The sequence below is a fragment of the Hipposideros armiger genome, unplaced genomic scaffold, assembly GCF_001890085.2.
Source record: "Hipposideros armiger isolate ML-2016 unplaced genomic scaffold, ASM189008v1 scaffold_693, whole genome shotgun sequence".
Taxonomy (NCBI): domain Eukaryota; kingdom Metazoa; phylum Chordata; class Mammalia; order Chiroptera; family Hipposideridae; genus Hipposideros; species Hipposideros armiger.
Window position 1 is genome coordinate 75,619 of NW_017732043.1, and position 6,229 is coordinate 81,847.

Genomic DNA, 6,229 nt, shown 5'->3' on the forward strand with positions numbered 1-6,229 from the left:
AAAAAAAAAAAAAAAAAAAAAAGAAAAAGAAATAAATGTAAACCAGAAGTAGTTCCAGTCTGGCATAGTCTAAAACCTACTTTCAAATAAACTCAATTTACAAAATTTAATTAAGGAAATCTCACATTGCCAGCGCCCCTAACTACCTGTCAGAAAAAAACACAGGTTCTCTGTGGAGTAAGATAATATCATTTTAGGCTTCAAGTTATGTCTACAGTGTCTTCCTATATGGTGTCTAGCATTCAATAAAACAACCAGTCATATTAGGAGACAAAATGGCATGAATGAAACCAAGGGAATAAAACAACTCTAATGATAGAAACAAACTCACAGGAGCATCAGGTAATGGGCTTATCTTTAAGATTCTTATTCTGCTCAAGGAGATTAAGAAAATTTGACAGAAAATTGGAAGCTATGAAAATAAACCAAATTGAAATTCTAAAACTGGATTTACTTGATAACTGAAATTAAAAACTCAGTGGGGCTGGCCGAGTGGTATGTTGGTTAGGAGTTGGCTTGGAATGCCAGCTCTGAGCAACAGGGCCCCGGTTCGGATCCCACATATAAGGGCCAGTGATGCTGCTCCCTCTACAGCTAAGATGATGAACAACAGCTCGACCTGGAGCTGGGCTGCCGTGAGTCACCGGGATGGTGTAGGCTGCAGTGGGGCTGACTGGCAGCTGGCGTGCGCTTCCGTGAGCTGCTGTGAGCTGCTGTGAGTGGCTGTCCAATGGCAAACAAGCAACTGCCTCACCCGGGAAGAGCGTAATGATAATACCAACATGGGCCAGTGAAGGGACGTCCTCTACAACTAGACTGAAGAACGAAGGGACAGCAACTTGTCTGTTCCCCTTCCCCAATTCCCTAATGCTGTTTCCTCCCCCAATTCCCCAATAAAATCTTTAAAAAAAGACAAGAAAAACAAAACAAAACAAACTCAGTGAATGGATTTAATAACTGACTAGACACAGCTGAAGAGAGAATTAGTGAACTAGGGGATAGGTAAACGTGATTATCAGAATGAAGTATAGAGGAAAAAAAAGGAATGAAAAATACAGAGAGAGGATTATAAAAGAGGAGATACAGTGGGAACATCTACCATGAGTAATTAGAGCCCTGGAAGAAGCAGAGGAAAGAGAAAACAGGACATAAGCAATATTTGAAAAGATAGTAGCTGAGAATTTTCCAAATTGGTTGATAAATATTAAACCACAGATTCAAAAAGCACTACAAATCACAACTAAGATAACTATAAGGAAAACCACACATTGCCTAATTATAGCAAAAGTACTGAAAACTAAGATAAAAAGAAAAAAATTATAAAGTAACCATAGGAACCTCAAGAACAACAGTTAGAATGAGATTTCTCGCTTTTCAACAGAATCAATGGAACTTTTTACGAAGTTCTGAAAGAAAATAACTACCAACCTAGTTTACTAAGCATCTAAAAATGTATCCTTCCATAATGAAGATGAAATAAAGACAGTTTTAGACCAAAAAGTTGTGGAAAATTTTTTTCCCAGCAGGCGTGCATTATGCACTCAAAGAAACACTAAAGATTTTTTTTCCAGGTAATGGGAAAATGAAACCAGATGGAATCTAGGAGATGCAGGAAAAAATAAAGAGTAACGAAAAAAGTAAATGTGTATAAATCTAAATGATTGTATATAACAGTATTTATAATTCCTGTTGGGTCTAAATATATATAGAACTAGAATACTCAACAACAATGTCAAGGGGGGTTAAATGAAGTTAAAAGGGTCTAAGTTTCTTACATGGTATAAGAGGAGGTAAAAGTACCAATTAATATTAGACTTTGCTAAGTCTATGATGTAATCGCTAGAGTAACTTCTAAAAGTAGTAAAAAAAATCTATAACTGTTAGAGAGAGGAAAACTAGAATAGTAAATAATCAATTTGAAAGAAACAATATAATAAAGAAATAATGAACATAGAACTGGTGAGAAAATAGGATGCAGAGTAAGATGGTAGAATGAAGTTCAAATATGTCAATAATTACATTTTACACACATGCCTAAATGATGTCATTAAAAGTAAAGATTGTGAAATGAAGTGAAAAAAAAGCAACTATGTGTTGCTCTCAAAAGACACATCTAAAATCATAGGAAAACAGAAAGGTTGAAAGTAATAGAATGATAAAACATATGCCATGCAAATATAACCAAAAGGAAGCTGAGTAGGTAAATTAATATTAAACTAAGAAAATCTTTTGAGGAACTTTGTTTTAATGGTTTGCAGAGAAATGGGCCAATAACTAGAGGTGGACATTAGTTCAAATTCTTATTTTTTAATACTTGTGTACTAATGGGCATAATACAGCAGAGAAGGGTAAATAAATGACACAAGAAAGATGCACACAATTTACGAGCAAAGCTCTTTGAGTAGAAAAGAAATGGGATTTAGTGCTGAAACAGAAGAGTTGGCCTTAGGGATGGGGACAATTTTGTTTTTTGTTATTATAATAAGCAGAGGATAAGGGTACCAGATGTATGTAAGTTGGTAGATAGATTTGTTGCTGAGATAAGATAGTTCTTTTTTTATTACATCTGTTTCCTAAGGAAAATTTTCCAGTTGAGTGTAGGAGAGGTTATTATTGGTTTGCACGGAGGGAAGGTGTAATATAGCAGTTTTAACAGCGGAAAAACAAATTTACTATGGAAATATACAAAGGTTAGCCAGTGTTGAGTTCACTTAACATTTGTGGTCATAAATTTAAATGAGGCTAGTCAGCGTGGAGAATGTATGTTTTTTTCCAGCCAAGTCCATCTTCTTCAATGAGCATGTAGAGTACCTGAGGAGTTGAACTTGTGCTCAGGTGAAGTGAGCTAAGACATGGGCATAGATTCTCTTTATAAATGCTACACTTTGCAGACCAAAGGAGACCTTCACCCATCCCTTTGTCCTCTTCCATATGTATTGGGTTGTCGGAAAAGTCATAACGTATTTTGTCCATGTTTCTCAAAGGTCATTTATTTATATAAAGAACAAAGATCAATCCATGATATATTGCCCGTTTTGTTTGATAACCTTTTGCCATCTTTCAGTAAGCTTCATAATTCCTTGTAAATAGGAAGACTTGTCTTTATTTGCAAAAAACTAAACAAGGTGCTGATTTACAGCATCTGAATTGAACGTTATACCACGCAAGGAGTTGTGAAGAAAGCAAAACAAGTGGAAGTCTAATGGCGCAAGGTCAGGTGAGTATGGTGGGCGTGGCAAAATATCCCATCCAAGCTCCAATAATTTTTGACGGGTGATTAAACTTGTATGTGGTCTCACATTGTCGTGATGGAACATAATTCCTTTACAATTAACAAGCTCTGGACGTTTCTGGATGATGGATTTGTTCAAATTGTGTAATTGCCGACAATACACATTCTAATTGATTGTTTGGTTCCTTGGTAGGAGCTCAAAAAACACGACACCTTTAAAATCTCACCACACTGACAGCATAACCTCCCTCTGATGAATGTCTGCTTTCGATGTCATTTGAGGCAAATCATCATGTCGGGACCAAGACCGTTTGCACACCGCATTGTTGTAAACAATCCACTTCTTATTACCAGTTATCAGTCACTTCTAAAAAGGATCGTTTTCCTCACATTTAAAGAGCATATTGCAGATGTTTATATGCACCATCAAATGAACTTCTTTGAGATCATGTGGAACCCAAATAGTGAGCTTGCTTACATATCCCAGCTTCTTCAGGTGGTTGCGAACGCTTGAATGATGGATGTTCAATGTTTCTGCAATCTCTCGTGTCATGTTACGTGGGTTTGACTTGATCAATGCCTTTATTTTGTCAATATCAACCTCGGTGGACCTCCCTGACCTAGGAGTGTTGTTGAGATCAAAATAACCAGCCTGGAATTTCATGAACCATCACTGGCACTGACGTTCTTGTAGAGCATTGTCACTGTAAGCTTTATGTAACTTTTCACAAGCTTGATGCACATTCTTCCGTTTAAGGAAGTAAAACAGTTAAATATGGCAGAAATGCACAGTTTGGTCTTCCATCTTCAACTTGTAAAATCCTCAAAACTCAACAAAATCGCTCAATTTTTTTTAGAATGAAGCTAGAACTGTCAGCTGTCAAATGACATAGCAATAACATAGATGCGAATGACTCTAGTACTTCCAAAAGTGAACTAGTGCTATCTGTCACAAACATGCATCATGACTTTTCCGACAACCCAATATTACTAGTGAGGTGTTGAGTGGTTATAGTGCTGGTTCTGCTGAAAAGCAGTTCTCAGCAAGCCCTGTCCAACCCCTCAGCTGGTTGTTCTCTGAAATTAGAATGAGGACTAATTGAAAAGTTAGCATTTCTGAAAATCAGCTATTGGCCTAGTTGCCAATTTTGAGAAAATACGAAAGAACCCACTTGGAACTTCACAGCATGGTTCCATCTGTCTGCAGAGATAGAACACACAGATACACTAAGATTCTGTCTTGGGGAATTCCAGCTCTAGGGCCTGGGGGGATAAGTCATTCACTTTACCTATAGGTTATATCATTGTCCCTCTTTATGTTATCAATATCTCCCCCATGAGTGACTTTGAGTGGGTTTCTGTGCCTTGCAAATAAGCAACCCCTGACATAAAGATCAGTTTCCTCAACTGTATAAACAAGAAGGGGTTTTTAAACTGTGCACATGGAGCCCAAGTTGTCACAGGGGCTTGTGAGCAGGATGGAAGAAGTAACAACAAGGCACAGCTCCTGGTCCCGCTAGCCCATTTCAACTCTCACCCTTATTACACGCTGGACTTTCATTAGGGATTTTGCTCAAAAAGGTCATATTTTAAACAATGAGTATAAAACCTACCCTTCCAGCTCTGACACTGTATAATTCCACTGTGTAAATCCATTAATATTTACTTTTGGTGATAGTACAACTTCAAGTTACAAGATGAGGGTAGGGCTGAAATAATTTCCCAGATCATGTGTTGAGAGATGTGTCAATCATAGCATGGTCATCATCACTCCCAAGCTCAGCTTCATGATTCTCCGACTCTTAGGTCTTGTCCAGTCAGTCACTTCTTCATCCAATCAATGTGCCAGAGTAGGTATTGGTCCTAAGAAGGTCAATAGCTTCCTCACCATTACAATTTTGGCACCTATGTTCCTTTCCCTTCTTCTCTCTCTTCAATGTTGTTTATAAATACTGTACAGACATTTTGCTAGTGAGACTCATTTCACTGTGGTCATGCCTCTGGACAAGGGATTAGCAAGCTCATGTGATCTTGTCAGTTCAATAATTTTACAGCTGCATGAACTGGCAACTTGTTCTTGGCATAGTTAAAATGGGCACCCATTAATAATTCTGGGAATGACACATACTCGTTAGCAATTAATGTGAGGTCTGACCAACTGAAGAAGTGGACTTAGCTGAGAAGAAGGTACTGAACTTTAGCCTCAGGTCATGTGTAATGGTCACAAGTCAGCGATTTATTAATTTATTCCATCATAGGATTATATTCAACAAACAAGAGGTCAAATAATTTATTACTTCTTCAAAGGGCCTCTTGAAAATACCTGGAAAAATTGGCATGAAGAAAGAGTTTCTAATTAACTGAGTAAAACTTAACATTAAACCCAAACTGGAATTCTAACAAACACGTTTACTTTGAAGACTAGTTTTAGAGAAAGGAGCTACCATATCTTGTTCATTTCCTTGGAAGAAAATTCCAGACTTAATGTTACCAATGGAAATTACATATTTTGTTATTAATTTGTATGTTTAATTTTATAGATCCCATGCTTAATAGGCCATAATTTCTTACAGGCCTCACACATGTGGCCCATGGTCTGAAAATTATTTAGATCAGCATCATAATATTTTTTTTTTACAGAAACAAAGTTTTATTTGTCTTTTGCTCCTTCCTAGGACAATAGTTATGAAAACCTACCTCATAAACACTATAATTTAATATATATATATATATAGTCATGGTGTATGGAGTACAGTATAGGGAATAGAGTCATAAATTTTCCATTGTCTTAAAACAACATTAAATGTAACTCATTATTAAAATACTAAAAGAATATCATTTTAACAGTTTTAAACCAAAGATTATAAGATCCCTATAGAGCAAATACTTCAAGAAAATAAACCCCAGGCAGACTTCTTTTTAAGTAGGAAAGGCAGCTCTGTTTGGGGAAGGCAGGCACTGGATCCCTGGCCAGCGGCTTTTTTAGGTGCTGTTCTT